Source organism: Centroberyx gerrardi, chromosome 20, assembly GCF_048128805.1.
Source record: "Centroberyx gerrardi isolate f3 chromosome 20, fCenGer3.hap1.cur.20231027, whole genome shotgun sequence".
In the NCBI taxonomy this organism is placed as follows: Eukaryota; Metazoa; Chordata; class Actinopteri; order Beryciformes; family Berycidae; genus Centroberyx; species Centroberyx gerrardi.
In genome coordinates this window covers 11,575,352-11,595,527 of record NC_136016.1, presented here as the reverse complement: position 1 = coordinate 11,595,527, position 20,176 = coordinate 11,575,352, and the positions used below count along the sequence as shown (strand labels likewise).

At 43.4% G+C, this 20,176-nt stretch overlaps 1 protein-coding gene across 1 annotated transcript in view; it reads right to left on the bottom strand.

Moving 5' to 3' along the window:
- Positions 1–14,238: 14,238 nt before the first annotated feature.
- kctd2 (potassium channel tetramerization domain containing 2) overlaps positions 14,239–20,176 on the bottom strand; it is a 111,650-nt gene continuing 105,712 nt past the window's right edge. Inside the window, exon 7 of the transcript XR_013507541.1 lies at positions 14,239–14,248. The gene's annotated coding sequence lies outside the window, so the exon portion shown is untranslated. The remainder of the gene's footprint in view (positions 14,249–20,176) is intronic.

Genomic DNA, 20,176 nt, shown 5'->3' with positions numbered 1-20,176 from the left:
TTCCAAGTAAGCTGCAGTGCTGTTGGTTAGGAGTTATGGCTGGGCAAAATTTATATCACAATAATTATAAGAAATTATTTCTATATTGATATGTAACGATAATTGCTAACATATGCAAAATCACGTTAAATAATCCAATGGTCATCGCTCTATACTGCATGGTGTATTAAATACTCTATAAAGTATGGAGAACTCTAATTTCCAAATAATGTTCCCTAATTTGTTTCAGATTTGAGGGATTTTATTTAGTATTTGTTTTTTATCATTAATTTAGACAACATAATTGTGTATCACAATAGCTCATTATTTCATCGCAATATGGTTCTATTGATAGATAATAGGCTAAACAGTAATAAAGAGAAAGTGAAAATAATAATATTTTTTTTGGTAGAAGTTACTTTGAATCTGAGGAAGTTAAACCCAGGCTAAGCCTTGGTTGCTGGTGAGGATTCCCCACTGCGTAATGAGATTCAATAAAATTGACCCTGTTCTTTCTAAAGCTGCCTTACACACACACACACACACACACACACACACCTCCCCTCATTCAGGAATGACAAATATTTAGTGTCAGAAAATGGGCCACACGCTCACATGTGCTCACTCTGCTGTAGAGTAACTCAGTTTTCTGATCCCTGCCATAAATCTCTGCTTCATTGATCTCTGTGTAGCTGCTGGGATATTGATACGGGCTGTTTATCATGCATAGAGGATTTAATGTCACTCTTTGCCAACCTACTGTAACTGTGACAGAGGTAGTTGAACTGATTTACTGTCTTCAGTGTCATCATAACTTAGGTCTGCTTCAAGGTCTTCCTACTGTACATGACAGCTGCCTCTCTGAAGCAAGGCTCATCTCATTCAGTCATTATTGATGTAGGACAGCCCTAAGGTTAGTGGTTGTGATGATTGAATGGGATGTTAGTGCTTTGCCTGTCTGTGTGGTTTCTATCAGCAGGCTATTCACTGCTACTATTTACAGTAAAGCCTTTCACACTGAGAATATATTGAGAATACTCATGAATATATTGAGAATACTCATGAATACTTATGTTTCAGAATGGTCTACCACTGTAGTTATCCTACATGTTTCTGCACATGAGGCTTCTGGTAAGTCTAGTTAGACTTATATTCATGATTTGTTGAATAAATGTATGGATAAAGCCATTTAAGCCTCGTAGTCTCATGTGCGATGCATGTTAAGCTGTATAGTCCGCATGTAGCATCTACTTTCAATCACAAATCAATACCGTTTTTTTTTTTCATGAAGCATTCTGCTTTACTGTGGTCTGTAGCCCATATTACCTTTTAAATTGTAAAAAGTGATGTGTCTGTTGGAAGACATGCATGTGTGAGGGGTACAGGCAGCTACTCCGGCATACTTAACAAAGCTTTGACCTAGTTAGCTGACTGGCTAAGTGGGTTTCTCTGTTTTGGTTTCCTGCTTTTCTCACATCTACTCAGTGCCCCCATGACAACAACAGGGACAGGGAGAGGGATCCCTGAGGAACACCACATTAAGTAGCTTACAGTTTACTGAATAAATTAAATAAAATGTCATAGAAGTAGAAAGGATAGGACAGGACAAGACAGGACGATAGAATAGGATAGGATTGGATACATTCATCTGACCCACAATAAATTTTTTGGCTGTTTGTATCACAATAACATATTGTTGCATGTCTCTTTACATAGCATTATTTACAATATAAAATGACATGATACAGTATGATACTGTAAGGCAGTGGTTCTCAGCCTTGTTGGCTTGTGACCCTTTAAACCAAAGCGATGCCTATTTGTGAACCCCCTGTCACAGGCTGCATATGCAAAGTGGTGAACAGTTCAATCAAAGAATGATTTACCCTCTTCAGCTTGTTTCATCTGATAAATTATCAGAGGAGGCCTAGAGGCTTAAAAGTATTCAGTATTTCACAAGAAAAAAGCAATCCTATCCCACAAATCATCTTGCGACCCCCCAGAATTATCTTGCGTCCCCTTGGGGGATCCCGGCCCCCAGGTTGAGAACCACTGCTATAAGGTAGTGTAGCACAGGATGGTAACCTATCAGTAGCCATGAATCTGTCTCCTCCTTCTTGAGGCTGACTGCGAAATGTCAGATTGTGGTGTTAAACGTCCGATTTTGAATTACAGTATGGCGCCCTCTGTTGTTACACTGTCGCCCCACTACTGCCTTTGTTTACTTAGTGATCTATTGGACTGAAGACATTTTTTCACTTGGAACAATAGACAATAAATTGTCTGAGCTCTTGGTACAAGGTCTGAATATGACTAATGGCCAAAAGGGAGTTTTGTGTGTATATTGTGGCTGTGAACGTTTATATAGTTAAACTCTTCATGAATATGCATATTAACAAACTTTAACTGGGCAAATAAATTCCAGATTGTATCTTTAAGTGTCTGGGTCAGTCTCGCCAGTAAGCAGACCCAGACTTTATCAATGTCTGCAGGGAGGAGGTCCAGGCAGCCTGGAGGTAGGTGTGATGTTGATGACTCACAGCCAGACTTCCCTCCCTCCCTCCCTCCCTCTCTTGGCTTGGAGTAACATCTCAGGATGGATGTCTGCGGTGTGCTCAGGGCTGCAACAACCCACACAGCTCACTGATTATGTGATAAACACAGATAATGGAAAATGTCATTTATGTAAGGCTGTAAATAGCAATTAGTTGTGCGCTTTTGGACAGGAAAGGTTATTGCACACTCAAATCAGCGTAGACTCCTGCTTTAAAGCTGAAATTAGCTCTAAAACACATTCACACATGACACTCTCATGATTGTGGACACTTTAATCAGCATTTATGTAGGTGAACAAGATTCGTATTTATCAAGCAACACTTTCAGGGGCTGATTCATTGTTAGAAACATACACTGTCAACACTGTGATAGCACCCAGCCCTGGATGCTTATCTTCAGATATGGGTACATTTTGTGGTTTGGAACTGTTAGCAGCACTACTATAAAATGAAGCCCATATGGATGAAAAAAATCAAACAAACATCCTGTGAGCCAGCCAATTTCAATGGACCTGACAGATTAGAGGAATGGTTCTCTTTCATCTAGCTCTTGAAGTGAATTTTTCATGCTCACAAATATTCGCTTTGCCGTCCAAGATCAGGAATTCTCTTGGTTAAAGCACAGAGGGGACTTCAGCTCGCAATCTGTTTTTGTGTTGTCTGTGAGTGACACGCTTCCTTTCACATCTACGCTACAGAAGTAACTGAGTTCTGCTCCAAAACATTACACATCCATTTTGGGGAAAAAAACATTGCCTGATGTTCATATCTCCAAAATTTAGATGATCTAGTCTGTAATTTAAGTGCTATCATATTGTCAACCTAGGATTTCCTATCCTCAATCAAGTTTGCATTCTTTAAAAACTACCAAATTTGTTACTAGCTATGTTTTTGAGAAGTAGGTGCTGAAATAATAGTAGATGAGTAGGTGTTGAAATACTAGATGCCTCATGTCGGTCTGAAACTCTTCGGTTGTTGTTTCCACATCCTCCTGTAGCTAAGCTCCCCATATGAGTTTCGGCTGAGAGGAGCAGCATATGCTCCTTAATAAGAGAGCAGGTGCTCTTCCCAGTGCATGTGGTGAACCAGACTCGCTATGGCGTGTTAGGCTTCAAAGTGTTCCTCCCAAGACTGTAATGCAGAGTCTCTTCTGTGCCTCCGCCCATCGGCCCTCGATTTGTGCTGAATTGCAAAACAGTACCAGTGCTGGAGCTGTTCCTATGTAGCCTCACCTCTGCCTTTGTCTCATGTCATTCCAGTGCTGCACAAAGTGTGTGTGCGTGCGCGTGTGTGTATGTTTGAAGACAGATGAGAGAGCAGGGATATGCTGTGTGTTGCCTGAGGGCCAGTGGCCTCTCCTCTAAAGGCATCTGGTGCCCAGTCGGAGAGCCTTACAATGCCAGATGAAATCACAGCTGACATTTTGAAAACACGGAGCGCGTCCAGAGCGCTAGATGAAGCGTACCGACGGGAGGATTATATTTGGTCCGGAGCCGACTCAGCCGAGATTGTCTCACCTTCCTCCCCTCCTTCCTCCCCTCTTTCCTCCTTCCTCCCCTGGCTCCTCACCTCCTTCTGCCCTCCCTCCCTCTTCCCTTCCTCCTGCATCAGCGATCATCAAATGATCCTGACTGAATGACACAGATGTAATTGGAATCAACCTCTGTTGAAAGCCATTGTCATTCCCTTGATGAGTTATGTGACCTTTCCTCGCTCGTAATTGGCTCGGCTAGATGCATATCGGTGTAAAACATGCGTGTTCGAAGCCGTCACGCTGAAAACCGAACACGCAGCACGGCGAGGCGAGAATTTAATGCAGAGGAACATGACAGACACGTTGTTTGCTATCTGCTCAGATATTCAGCTACAACATCGCCTGTTTTGTACGCTGCTGTTTGAGGTTTGCATCCTGATCAGCAGTGATACGACGATGAATATTTCACCATTACAGAATGGAATGTGGGTCGCAATGAGGAAGCGAGGCCTTGCGGGGAGCGCCATAAATACCTCCCTGGTTTTAATGGTTATGCTTTATTAGGACTGTGTGTCTGTGCGGCTCGCAGTAACAGGTCCAAGGAAACCCAGAGGAGCTCAGAAGAGCCCGAGGCAAGGTGTTGCTTCATCTGTAGTCTTTGGAGCAAGAGGAATTTCTCCTTCATTTTGTCAGGCTTTGCAGGGCTCTGCAGACTGACAAATAAATGTGTGTGTGTGTGTGTGTGTGTGTATGAACAAAAAAGAGAGAAATAGAATGAAAAAAGGCAAGACTCATGCTGTGTGTGTGTGTGCCAGTGTAACACAGGGAGAGAGACTGTTGGTTGAAGAGTGAGAGAAATACAAAGACACAATTACTGCCTTTGATAGAACTGCTATGCTGCACAAAATATTAGTCACATCTCTTTCCATGAAGGTGAATCCAAGTCAAGATCCCCCTTGGATTTAACCTATTAAACCTACTTCAGCCATGCAAGGGAGATGTAGACAAAAGGACTAAGAAGATTTGAAAAAATTGGTGCAATTCAATATATCAATTCATGTTTGCAGTCATACCATCTTTATAGATGTGTACTGGCAGTCAAATGAATTGGGATCAGAGCCTGTAAGTGTTGTTTTCAAATCCAGATAGCATCTGTGACAGTTTATCTTTACAGCTTAGTTTAGGTCTATGTGGGTGGTGTGTTATACCTGTGTCAGTGGAGTCGCCGCATTACTGATCCCCCTGGGGACGGGGATATGAGAGAAGGGTTCCACCTGCTGTTTTTTGTACGTTTGTAAACTAAACCAGGGGAGACCAAGATAAGACCAACAGCTGTGTTGAAACAGACACACACACACACACACACATAGACACACATATTCATGCATGCATCTTAGCTGTCATGTACTTCAACAGCTTGCTATTTTATCTTTCTTTTCTTTCCCTCACCACAGGATGTAAAACCACATTCCCATGTAAGAATGTGGCCTGGTTGTCGTCTCACACAGTACGAGGGCGTCATTCCCTGCTGTCGCTCTGTTGTCACTTTTCTGATATACATGCGGCTAATAGGTGCCTTGGTAAACAGCCTCACCCTCGGCCTTATAGCTTACACAAGCAGGCATGCTAGCACTCTCCTGCGAGCGTGACGTATGACTGCTCTTTTGTTATGTGACGCTGTGTGTTGAAACAACTGATGTACACAATCACACGTGATAAGTCAGTGACTCATTTTAGGAATTTCCACTGGTGTTGCTGCTTTATTTGCGGAGCTAGGCAGTAACTAGCTGCACCTATAGTTACTGTAGTAGAGCATATTTACATTAATGTTAATATTTTTCAAAATAATAACTCCTACTTTTACTTGAGTAACTCTTATTCTTAGACATTCGAGTAGTCAGTATAATGACACCTGGCATTTGCGAAAAACAGTCATTCTAGCCTTTTTTATTCTTTGTATTCATCATAACTGATTTGTTGATCTGAGCTAAAGAGGAACCATTCCCAAACTTTAGACTGATAATGACTCATCAATTTGTTTGCAAAGGCCACACCAAATCCTTGAAGGGTTTGGAATGGCTCACAAGGAACTATATTTATTTTAGTATTTTTTCGTTTTTTAGCCAGCTACTTTTACTTTTACTCAAGTCATTTCTAGACCAGCACTCTACTTGAGTAAAACATTTCAGTACTCGTCCCGCTTCTGTTTCTTTGACAGAATTCAGCAGTGAATTATTGACATGGATTGGACATAACATGATTATCCAATGGAGATGATGGCTGCTCCTGCCTGTTAAAGCGTCCCATAGCCTCGGTAAAAGTGATCACATGCATACTTTAATGAAGCGCTGCATCAGTCAACAAAGTCCCATATCATAATAATAACATCAACAGGCAGGGGCAGCACAGCCAGACACACTTCTTTACTACATTGAAGAGCGTTCAGAAATCTATTGGCCAGCCTGAATGAAGATACCAGCTGCAGTGTGTGTGTGTGTGTGTGTGAATGTGTGTGACCGTGTGTGTCTGAGCTTACGGGTTAGTATGTATGTATTTGTGTGTGTGTGTAGCAGTGTGTATATATGATAGCTATAGCAGAGGGCCTGGTTAAGTGCTGGCAGAGCTGCTGGCTCCATGTAGCGCTGACAGAGTGTCAGTGCTGTGTGTGAGAGCACTGGATTTCCCAAGACGGCCATTAGCCAGATGTACGCTAGGACACATCTGAGACTGCCTTCTAAACATGCTTCATACACAACTCTGCTGCCTCTGATGGGGGGGTGCAGGGTGTGTGTGCCCTCCGTTCTTACTTTGTGTGTGTGCCTCTCTGGCTTTTTTATTTCTTTGTGTCTTTGTGCATGTCTTTCATCTTTCATCAGATATATTTTTGTTTTGTAGCTCCTATCATGTTTTTCAGACTAATGAGAGTTATGCACATGTGTGTGTGTGTGTGTGTGTGTGTGTGTGAAACCGGGGGGAAAAAAGGGGAGATTACAGTGAAATTGTATCACTTCATTTTTAGGTGAAAGTGAAGGTCTGCTCAGTATTTTTAAATTTAAATTGGATGTTGTGATCTTTTCATTTTCTCATCTCTTACAAGGTTATGGCATCACTGAAAGTCACTGAAAGGTTTACCAATTTAGATTAATTCATTTCATTTTATTTCAGTAGAGCTTAATTTATCCAACATGAGGTAATTAACTGGGCACAGTGTGAAAGATGTAAAGCATTGAAAGCACCAGAGTATACATACTGTATATCATCATACAGCACGTGGTCCAACACCAGATTATCTTGTTATCACCTACAGAAAGAGCGGGATGGATATACTGGGGCCAAATGGGGACATGCATGATAATTTTAACTTGATAGCGAACCTCACAGTCTCTCTTATTGCATGTTATAATTTATTGTTTTTGACTACAGTGGAGACAGCCAAATATGTAAAAGACTCAATGGCTAACATCATACCAGAGTAATGAGAATACAAAATAGATGTTTCGATTTGGTTTACCACCAAGCTAAAAATACACAGCTTTGGTGAGTGGAGATTTATGTTTACCTTGTCAGCTCTTCTTTTTTTTTTCCCACTTAGCTTCACCAGATAGAGGCAACATGTTTTAGCAGCATGTGGTCAGACACCAGATTGTCCCATCATCACTTGCAGAAATAGTGCTCACTCAGGATTGTAAGCTGTCGTGCGATGCTGTTCCTCAGGATAGGATCATGTCATCCTGGAATGCGTGAGTTTCTCCCCTAGTCTCGCTGCATCCTGTGGTTTTCACATGATTTTGAGGTTTTGATAGTAAATGTGATTTGTTGTTTCCTCGTGGAGAGAAGAACAGCATCTTGTGCTCAAGCTGTTTTGCATGTGTAGGAAAGCACAAGCAGGAGGGGACATTCTTAACTTGACGGCTTGATGTTAAGTCTGTTACATTTTTTAAGAATTTGATTGTCATATCACACACAGTCTAATCAGTTTTTGTCATTCAATCATTTTGTGTATTTGCATGTCCCACTGAGACACACAGTAGTTTAGTTTTTACTGTCCCAAAGCACAAAATGACCATAATGTATCTTCAGGGCATTGATCGGGTTGTTGATCAATACCAATCACTCAACGATTACTTGGCCAGGTGCTGATCTTCCTGGCTTTAAAAACTCACCTTCCAGCCTATTATTACCTCTTCACTAGACCTTTCTGCTGGATGTAATTAGCTAGCTTAGTCGTCTCTATTGTGAAAATGTGACTGTCAATTGCAGGCTAAGCTGTGCCAGAGAGCTGTCAATGCTGTTGCAGTTACATAGAGGTCGATAAAAGCCATAGATTACTTAATGCCCCTTGAAAACTTGCATCTTGAAATCAGAAAAGGTCAAAGACTGATTTGCATTTGGGGACATTGGTCTTAAAAACATCAAAAAAGAGACATAGACACGCAAAATAGAAAAAAATTACAACTCTGTCACCTGTGTTTCAAAGGGTGGAATTTTTTTCACCACACCTAAACAGCAACTTCCTAACCTTTGCCTTAAAGGTGACAGAGTTAACGTTAGGAATTAGCAAGTGTTTCATCAAGAGGTTCCAGTGTGCAGGATCAGCCATTAGCAGCAGCTAGGGGCCCGCTGGCTTGTATAAGGAGACTTTATAAGGTGACCTTGCCTCGGTCTCTCTAACCACCCTCCCCTCCCTCTCTTTGCTGTTGCAATATCCCTTTTTGGAGAGAAAAGTTGGGAGGATGCGAGTTACAGGAAAGCTATCATAAGTAAAAGCAGAGATCATCGGAATTATGAAGCTTCGTATGTTTCACCCACTGAATTTGTGACTCATGAAAGCGTCTTCACAGCGGTTGAGGTCACAGACTTTATTAGCCCATCAGACTTATCAAAGCCTTCCTGTACTAAAACACTCCTCACATTAGTCTGATCCTCTGTATGATCCCTGGAAACAGTTGTTGGACTAATTAATTTGATTGGCAGTTTGATGTGACATCAGTGTTGCAGTAATCCCTGGATCCGGGCCCGCCATCTCCTCCCTGTTGTGGGAGACTGATGTTTTTGTGTGTATGTGTACGGGTCTGTATGTGAAAGATTGTTAACTGATTATTTAAAACAGATACTGTTACAGATTGGCCTACTTAATCAGCAGTGCTGTAGTGTCTTCGCCCTGACTGCGATCCTTTGATCCTGTGATTTTGTGTGTGCGTCTGTCTGGCTGCTCTTTCAGAAGTGAATTTCCTCTGTAAATGTCAAACTGAGAAATGCGGAAGGACAAAGGATAAAGCTGTGATGTGAGCAGCGAAGCAGTGGCTGCCTGACTGGACGGGAAAGAGGTCAGCGATGACCACAACGGCAGCTTAGCCCCCCTTCTCTGTGGCACCGCTGAAGGCCTCCCCACTATTCTTTCATAGGAGATTGAGTAGAAATAGAAAGGGAGAGGGAAAGGGAAAGTCAGAGGGTATGACAGAGAGAGAGACAGAAAGATGGGAGGGGGGGAGTAGAGAGAGAGAGAAGAGGGAGGGAAACCGAAACTGAGAGATGAGAGAGTCGAGAGAGTCTGCACAGCTCTGTCAGACCTCTCTTTCCACTTATCATCATCATCCTCAGCCCTCAGCGGGATAAACAACAAAACACCCTCCCTTTAAAACGGCAAACCCCCGTGTCGGTTTGACAGTTCTGTCACAACTCCAGGGCCGTGCACCATATTGTCTCGTCCCGCCTGTCACCTGCTTGAGTTATTTCACGGCTCCGGGAATGCCAACGTGAATAGAAAGGCGTTTTTGTTTGGGAGGGAATGTCTCACCCGCGGTGCATTTTCTAACTTTGGGACAGCTTTGGGGCATTTGTCTCCTCTCCCTCCTTCTCAGTCCTCTTCTCACAGTTATTAGTCATTCTCTATAATTGTTGACTATGATGAGAACTTGGCAGGAGACGCGCCTCCCCGTCCCAATCCTCCTGCGGAGAAGAGTCCAAAGAGCTGTCCTTAGCCCGGGTGCCAGATCGCTCTGTGTTTCCTCACAACACACCAACACTGAGCTGGGAAGGTTGACAGCGAGTGAAGAGCAGCTCAGACAGAGAGACAGAAGCGGCAAAGTTTAGGGGGATGTGAGGAGGAGAGGAAGAGGGAGCGAGAAATGGAGTTGGAGGGAGATAAATCGAGAAAGTGAGGGAGGAAAGAATGAACTGGGAAAACACAGAAACACACACGCACACACACACACAGACAAACAGCGTCAGAGCACTGGCCTGCTTGCCAAAATATGTAAGACCCCCGTACACTATCATTGGCTCTGACTCAACTCCTATTGGGGAGTGAGAATTGAGTAGTGGGGGAGAGGGGCGGTCCTAACAGGCTGGATAAACACAACATTTCTGTAGCTGGAGAGAGAACAGCCACTTGACCAGATGTTCACTACTCTTTGGGAAAGCACCTGCAGGTTTTTTTTTTAACACTTTCTGCAACGTATTGGCAGATTACAGCACACCAGCTAATTGCCCAGCAGAGGTTTACCTGTGTAGAATGCTGATATAAACAATACCATTGAAACCTTAAATTCAAGTTGTATTGTTCTGGAGAAATGTACAGGACTCTAGATATAGACTACAGCACTCTATATACTGTTTAGACATTAGCCAGCATAGAAATCCCACTTTTAACATGGTTGCTGCACTCCAGCAAATGGGAATTGTTTGGAAAGTCTTGTGCTAATAAAGGGGAGATCAGGGATGTAATCAAGAATACAAAAAAGCAGGAAAACTCCCAATCCTAATCTCCCAATAAAAGGAATGGGATTTGTATATCTAAAAACCTAAAAAAAAAGACACATCTCTAATATATTGTAGTGCTGTTTAAACTGAGTCAAAGTGGAATAAGGTATCCAGTGAATGTGGGGTCAGTGTCCTTGGCCCATCCATTCCTATATAGATGCTCCAGTGACTCTGGTGTCAAGAAACACCATCACTCCTGTCCAGGCCAGCTGTGTAAAGACACAAAAATAAAGCCAAAGGGTCGTATCACATGTCTGAGGAAGGCCTGTGTGTGTGTGTGTGTGTGTGTGTGTGTCAGCTCTCCAGCGCCAGGAGGACTGCTGTTGTGTAAGGAGGCAGTCGGCAGGCTGAGTGTGGGAGAGTTCAGTCGGGGCATGTGAAACAGGGCAGCGGCGGTGACGACAAGGGCAGCGCTGGTTACTGCAGTCTTACATGAGCGTCAAGTTTGTGTGTGTGTGTGTGTGTGTGTGTGTGGTGGGTGGGGTCCGTGTGCGTGCATTTGCGTGTGTTCCGGGGGAAGAAAGGGTTACAGGCTCCAGCTTTGGGCCTGCCGCCACTACAGTGACTCACATCAAATTTCCCTAAGTCACATTACGTACTAACCTCCCCGATATAATGCACATGTATTGACTTCGGAGCACTAACCCCGCCCAGTCTTACATTATGTTGGGACTGTCATATTTTTAGCTGTGCTGAAATATTGATACCACCAAAGCATGGAGCATTAAAGTTTCAGCGATACTCTTCTCTGAGCTGCATGGCTGCCTGAGCCGTTCCCAGGACTTTCCAGAGCCTGTCTATCTGGGAGGGGTGAAGGTGTTTAAATCAGTGAGGTGCCAAGGAGTTCCCAATGCTTCCTGATAGAAGTTTTTCCTATGCTTATGTTTAAATATGGACAGTATCAGCTGCCTTTTCACACTTTACTGTGACAAAAATAGACATTTCGCGTTTGGTAGGTAAACATGCCCCCATACACATATTCCCAGCTACATGAATATTTTGATTTTGCATGGATATGGAAGTTTTCTCCGCTTATGTGTCTTTGCTCAATAGAATGCTAATCAGTCAATTCCAGCTAGTAAGTACAGTATTCAAATTTAGCCCCGGGAAGTGAAAACTGATTCTTTGGAGGCTTGGAATAGCTGCAGAACCTCCTAAGGTTGGATCTCTTACAGATACGAGGCTTTGCTCTGTTTTGTTGTCCCGTCAGTAGCGGGGGCCAACGGGGCTCGGGTACTTTGGGTGAATCTGGAATGAGTCAGGCCACTTTCATTGTGCTCACTTGAGAAAAGCTGGGGGATTTAGTGCTCCCTGTGAAATGGCAACCCTCTGGAGAGCTGGACCTAGTCTCCTGGATCTTGTGGCTGTGAGCGGCATTTTGATAGGCTGTGCTTTTGGAACAACTTTTGGCTAGAGTTGTGTTTTGTTGCCTTGTGCTGTGTTGTATCGTGTTGTGACTGTTTACCATGCAACATGTGCATTGCATTGAAATCATAATCAAAGTGAACCCAGCACAAAGGCTATAAATTTCCATGTGTGTGAACTGTGAAGTGTTGAAATGAACCACCGAACAGGCAGGGTCGGGATGGAAAATGATTCTGGGGGTAACAACAGATTTTTGAGACCAAGCCAGCCACCCGTATTATTATCTAACGATGTGTAGATCTTGCCTGAGAGATCTGCCAGTGACAGCCTGCAGTTTGTGTGTCTATTTGTTTTTCTATCCAGCTCTGTTTGTTGAAAGATAGAGAACAGCCAGGGCCCTCGGACAGTCAGAGGATCACATACTGCATGTGTAATGCACAGTCGAAACATCTGTTCTGTGTATGTTTTTTTTATATTCTGCATTGATAAAAGAGTTGAAATTACAACAATTTGTAAATAAAGTAGGATGGAACTCTTTTTTTTTTTAGTGCAGATCACTTTATTGCTTTAATGTGCAAAGGGAGAAATACTGACAGAACCAAGCTTATTCACCCACGCACACACACACACACACACACACACACACACACACACACACACACACACACACACATGTGCTTGCATCCTTATGCACAGATTTGCATTTTACTGAGACTTCAATTCACAAGGATACGTGGATGATCAGTGATGATTTCTTATTCCACCCCCACTCCCAGAGCCACTGAAGTGTAGCGGATGACCTTGAAGCCAAAAGAAGAGGTGTGTGCATGAGTGTGTGTGTGTGTGTGTGTGTGTGTGTGTGTGTGTGTGTGTGAATGTGAGAGAGAGAGAAAGAGAGAGAGAGAGAGAGAGATACAGATCTCATCTTGGGTGGCTCTGTAATAACAAATGAAAGCTCGGCCACCAGCACGGCGCTTCAAGCTGGCACTGGCTTCTGCTGTCTTCCCATCAGAAGAATGACTCCAGTTTACTCCAGCGCTCCATTCATCTTCACACGCCATCTCCACTTCACCGTTTGATTCATCCATCCATTCCGTCACCGGAACACCTGCTGCCATGGCAACCCAACCCCCCCCCCCCCAAGTAAGCGGCAGAGCGAAGCATGCTGGGTAATCTTGACTTCACCTGGAACATTTCTCCTAGGGGAGGATTCTGTCCTTGAACCATTTTTCCCCCATAATGCGGTGATTTCCCGCCTAAGAAGGACTAAATTGAATATTCAGTGTATAAGGCCATATTCAAATCCAGGCCTACATCATGGAATATATTCCCAATGCGGTGAAAGAGTATTATATCCTGCTGGTTTAGTGATATTCCAAGACGTATCACTCCTTTCCTTTCCTGCTGCCACTTCCTGTCATCTGGGTCTGTGCCCAGTCTGCCAACATGTTATGAATTCATATCAAAGTGGACGAACAGTGATTTCCTTCCGGCCGAGCCTTGAGGTTTGTCATCTGCTGCTGCTTGTCCGGGCAAAGCCAACCACGCATGATTGCCGCTGTATTGATTGGAGCGCCTGTGGGAGGCAGACAGGTGGGCTGAGAAAGCTGAGAAATGGTAGAATCGAATAGTGTGATTAAGAGCCATTACACCCCAGAGGCTCAGACCGCTTTGTAATTGGTGAAGTCGTGCTGTCAGCCAATCAGCCATCACACAATCACAATCACATGCACTCGCTGCACATGTTGAACTCATTTGTTGAAATTACTAAAATTATACAGCTTAGTGTTTCATTATTATTGTTTCTAAAAATGTTACTACTTTTGAAACATACTGTATGTTACATGCACAAGCATTTGATACAGTATACACACGCTTCGGACATGACACAGACGCAACACGCTGCACAAGATACATCATTTGGAGTGTGAATGTTGCACGTTGCCTAAATGTGACCAACTTGCACCGTCTCTGGCTGCAAAAGTACGCAGCACTCCAGATTTTACAGTCTTTGGAAAGTGAGGTTTGGAAACGTTGCTCATGTGAAATATATTAGAGCAGACTTGTGGTTTGGCTTCAAATCATTTTGCCAAACTTTACAAATTGTGGGTGTATACTCTACTGAGGTGTCATTTCAATTATAGATGCTGGCTACTTAACTAGCTAAGTCAAAAACCAACTGATTGTCATGGTCAACCAAGCTGACTCTTCTAAAGCTACAATTTGCAGCACTTTAGCATTGGGACTAGGGCTAAAAACAAAACTGTGTCACAGAAAACTAAATTTGGAAACAAATCAACATCATCAGACTTCTCATTTTTACTTTGACCGTTATTGAATGGATCTGTCCCCACACCACAACAGTCTTTTTCAGGTATCTCTCTTTCTCTAGCCTGGTATATACGTATTTAGCCATTATTTGCGTACAGCTGATTCTCCTCTGGACCTCCATGTTGGCGCCGGCCATGGTTGCTAGGAGATTTGTGACGCAACTGCAAAGTCTCTATTACCTCTATATTGCCACAGCTCTTCTTCATCTGCGAGGTGAACTGTGCAGCTATGAGACGGGGACTGGAGGGCAGCTGGCCAGTGGTGTTACATCTACAGCGCCCACCAACACTGCAGAGATGCCTCTGTGCATGGCAGTGAATCCCAAACTGCCCCAGGGTTGCTGCACTGAGCTCTCACGTCTCTGATGAAATGCTTCTGTTGTTATCATTAGCTTGTTCTCTCCATGAAAACAGCAGCAACAGCAACAGTCGAGCCGGTTGGTTCACTATAGGTTCATTCAGCAAAGAAAACACATGCAATTGTAAGCTGGATAAAGGTGACAGGAGAATGAAAGAAAAAAAGCCTGCACACTATTACTATGTCTTGTTGAACCAGATTTGATTGACAAAAGCATTGCTGTAACAAAAAAAACAAAAAAACATACAACTTGTCTTACTGGAAAAGCTTATCAGAGACATTAACTGAAAAAGAAATTGTGGGAAATTTGTGCCATTTCAGTTGTTTTGATTGTATTATTGTATGGTTCTGGGTCTTTGTCAGATGGGATTTTGCCATTTTCAGACCGAGGCTCCTCTGGAGTTAAAGTTAATGTAAAATTATCCATCCATATACCATTACTTCATGATCTAGCTCATGTTCAGTAACACCTAGAGGGAACAGATCCCGTCGGATAGAGAGATCTTTGGTATAATGGTAAAATTAGGGGGAAACAACGCATCATGATATAAACACATTCACAGTCACGATGCAGATAGCTTGATAGAGGAGGGAAGTGAGTCCTGCAGATTTACCAGAGCCTCTCTTACATACAGCATCAGCCTCAGTGTTTCATTCCTTGGGCAAAAGGCTAATAGAGGTGAAAACTAGCCAGTCAGTGATTGAGCGATGTGGATGTTTTTCTGAAGGTTGCATCTAGCATCGTTCCATATAGATGAATCTACTCACTCCATTAGTTTGGTGACTATTAGTATTTGTAATTCCGATGATTCATGAGTGTTGACTTATTCTTTGCACTTCTTGTAAACTGCTCTGGATAAGAGCATCGGCTACAGTAAATACCTAACATGTAAATATAAAATGGTATGGTATTAAATTGTGTAAGTGTTAGCCTACTGGTGGTGTAGTGGGTGTTCTGGGTGCCTGACAGTGAAGTCCTCTGCTCTCCTGGAAGCTGGCTGTGATGACAGCTGCGTAGGAGAAGCGAGGCAGGCCATAATAAATGCACCGGCACAGACACTGGCACAGGGTCTTCACTTACGTATATTAAAAATCACAGTTTCATTGGCCGGTCCAAAAATAGAAGAATATAAAAACACATATTTGACGGTTCTTTAAATGTAAAGCAACCTCTGTGAAACCAGGCTGATAGATGAGAAGGCTTTTTCTCCATTAAGTTTAATTTATATGAAATATGTGAGCTGCCGGTGAACAGCATGCTGTGGCAGCTGTGTGTGTGTGTAGGCTAAATTTAGTTTAGCCAGCTAGTATTTCTACCGTCGATCAGTATATCACCCAGGAATCAACCATGTAGGCGTTTAATTGTTTCCATCCGTACTGGCGAACGTCACAAACGAAATGCTTGATGAGGATTGTAAATCAAAACAATGGCTAGTAAGACAGTGTGCTGGTGTATTTTCCATTCTTTGGCTGTTTGACAGTGAATCGGGCTTTGAGAGAGCCGACACTGAATGGAAAGGCTGTGTGAGGAGAAGCCACTTGGTAGACTGATTAATCCCTGATGAGAGTGGACTTCCCCTGGGTGTGTGTGTGTGTGTGTGTGTCTCACTCTTCTGCCCTGACAAAACCTTTTTCCACACACATCTTTTCCTCCGCCCCGCTTTTCTCTGCATTCTTCTTCTTCTGTCGCCCGTTCTCTCGTCTCCCTTCTGCTGCTTTTTAAAAAAAAATTATTATACATAACTTACCAGTGCATTGTAAGGGTTTTATTTAGATTTTGCAGTGAATGTGGAGGACTCGAAAGCACAAAACCGATCCTTGCAGCTACTGTTTGTCTTTTTTTAGTGTGAGAGTGTCAGCAATATATTAGCAAGAAAATACTATATTATATTCTGAATACGGTGCTGTTGATGTGTTGCTGCTGTAGGCTCTGCAGTGCATCAGGGTGTTTGTGTGAGTGAGGCAGTAGCATTTTTGGCCAAAGTGTAGGTGAAAAGAAAAATGTGAAGGTGCCTGGTCTTCTGCCAAGGGTCCTGGACCAGAGAATGGGGAAAGGTAGGGAGCAACGCCAGGAGTTTAGCCATTATGCAAGAGAACAGGCTGTATTCTCTCTCTCTCTCTCTCTCTCTCTCTCTCTCCCTCCCTTTCTAAATATCTCTTTAAAGATTTATCATCTGCAGCTCTGCACACCTTAATACTGCACACCTTTTTTTTTTTTTAACGTCTTTTATCTTTTCTGCTTCTATCTCCTTCACTCCTACTCCTGTACTCTTCACCATGCCCCCCCCCCTCTCTTCTCTCTGCCAGTGGGAATCCCATGTGTGACGACAGAAGCTGATGCTGCAGTAAAGTACTGACTGTGTTGCTGAAGCTTTGATTCAGACTGCTGTAACTCCTGCAGCTCCCCGACGCCCTTGCTGTGTCAAACAATTAACAAAAGGCTGCAGAGAGAGAGAGAGAGAGGAGGGGAAAGTCAGAGAGAGGGAGAGGGACAGAGTGATAGAGAGAGAGAGAGAGAGAGAGAGACAAGTGGATCTTCAGCTTGCCAAAACTGGACTCTCTTCTTTAAGTCATTTGTTGTGTGGCCCTACTCCTTATTAGCGGTTTTATATTGATATTGACTATATTGTTAGGCGTTTCCGTTATTTTGTCCACCCTGGGAGTCATGTCTTGTGAGCTTCTGTTTTTGCCCCTTTTCATTTTTAATTTTAATTTTTTTCAAAATATGAGCCATGTGTTTTTCAGCCTCTCCCTTCCTCAGCTGTGATCCCCATCACGCTACGTTATAAGGACGAAATCCCCAGAGTGGAAACGTCAGCACAACACCAACAGCTGACCTTCAGCCTCCTGAAGTCTCTCCTCACTCTCTCTCCTCTCCTCTCCCTACAGACACACACACACACACACAGAGAGGCAGGGCTAGGCAGGGAAAACGTGACAGTGGCGTACACGTTTGTCCCCAACTCGCAGATTGTCATTCAAACCACTTATTTTCGCGTCATCAGTGAGCCAAATCTAAGCATCTACCTCTTATCCCTCCTGCTCTTTTCCCCTCCACTCTATTTTTTTCCCTCTTTTCTATTCCTGTTTTCTCCTCTTTACGATCAAAACATACAATATCCGCAGAGAAGTTGGAGGACATGAGAATATTGTGTGTGTTGTATGTGTGTACCTTTCATAGGCACTGATTCCTCTCAATGTTGCTCTTAGTGTAAACAAGACAAAAGCAGTATACAGCAGCTCTTATAGGATGCCCTCATGACAGCCATGCATCCAGTAGCAGTAGGTTTATTATGCCAAGTCTGTAGGTTTAATGTACAGTTAATAAATTAATCCCATTAATTACACAGGGAGATGTGTGGTGAAGACATTATGGAATCTTGCCTCCTGCTGGTAATTGAAGGCATGGCAATTCAAACTCTGTCAAGCAATTTAAACAAGGATGCTTCACAACACATTAGAATAATCAGTTGTCTATATAGTTGTTATTATATACTCTATTATCCAGGTACATTTGAAAATATAATACAATTACATTACCCCTGTGGGCCTGTAAGCTCAAGACAAAGACAATAAGTCTGAGATGCAAAAGCACTACTAAGCACACTTTAGCAGCTGATAGCAGTTTCTTTTTGCCAGCGTTGAAACTTCTCATTTATCATGCCATCTCTAAAAGTAGGTGGTGTGTGTGTGTGTGTGTGTGTGTGTGCTTGTGCATGCACCTGTGTGCACTCCTAGTCAACAGTCAGGCCAAACAGACTTGCAGATGAAGGAAGAAGGTGTGAGAGAGAGAGAGAGAGAGAGAGAGAGAGAGAGAGAGAGAGAGAGAGGGGAGATGAAGCGATAGCAGGTCCTATGCGTTGTGGGTGGGTGTGGGTGGGCATGTTTCGTATGCGTTTGCTTGTACTTACATACTTACATGAGTGTGTGTATGTGTGTGTTTGAGTGTGTGAAAGAGACAGAGCGTGGACCTTCCAGAAGCATCAAGTGATTGCTAATCTGCTCATTAGCGTGTGTGTGTGTGTGTGTATGGTGTGTGTGTGTGTGTGTGTTTGTACGAGAGTCATTATCCTGTAGTTAAATTCATGGAGCCCAGTAAATCTCACTCACAGTTCCTTGAGAGAAAGTGAGTCCAGAGTGTGATGTACTCCACTTCAGATCTCAGGAAAGATCCTTGCTTTGTACAGTGTATCAGAAATAAATGAGGTAAAGTCAATATACAGACACACTGAGACTATTACTACTATATACTATTGCTGCTTGCCAATAGAGCCACTGACATTCTACTAACACTGAATACACACATGCAAAGCCTTTCCAGCCTGAAGTGTAGGTATGCACTACATATACATACAGGTGCATAGACTTACATAAACAAAGACGCGTGTAACCGCCCCACCCCCCATCCTCCTTAACCACACACACACACACACACACACACACACACACACACACACACACACACACAGAAACATAGAAGCACAGCATAGAAGCATATTCAGACATAAAGATGAACACAAATGCACATGGCACACAAAAGCACACACACACACACACACACACACACACACACATACACACAAGAGGGAGCTGCACACTGTGGCTCACAGCAGTACAGAAGCCAGGCTGGTAGATGGTAGAATTAAGGAGAAGCCTTTTCTTTCTGCTGTTCCTCAGCACCCAGATCAATAATAATTCAGCCTGGCCAGCTAAGAGTAAAGGATTGTGTGTGTGTGTGTGTGTGTGTGTGTGTGTGTGTGTGTGTGTGTGTGTTGGGCAGGAGGAATGTGTGTGTGTGACTAAGACAGGGGAGGGAGGGAGGGAGGGAGGAGGGTTTAGGGTTAGGCAGGGGGAGAGAGAAAGCGTTACAGAGCCTATTGGTTAGAAAGGTCAAGAGCAAGTCACTGCCTTTTATGTCTTATATGTTTGCACTGGATCCTTGTCCTTCTCTTCTTCTACCTCGCTTTTTCTCTGAGTGAGCAAGGTTAACCAAGGAATGTGTGTGTGTGTGTGTCTGTGTGCACAGACACATGTGCATCATTTGTAAAAGCATAAGCCAATCTATTTCTCTGCAATCCTATCTGTCGATGATTGGGTAAAAACATGAGCGAGAGAGAGAGAGAGAGAGAGAGAGAGAAAGAAAAAGAGAGAGAGATGGTGGGTGATGAGAGAAAGAGTGAAAGGACCAGACAATCAGGTCTCATTCTTTAAGATGCCCCCCCCCCTCTCCCTCTCTCTCTCTCTCCCTCTCTCCCTCTCTCCCTCTCTCCCTCTCTCTCTCTTCCTCCTCCTCCTCCCGTCAGTCTCTTTTTCTCCCTTTCTTGCTTTTTTTGTCGTCGCTCAGCTGTTGCCTGAA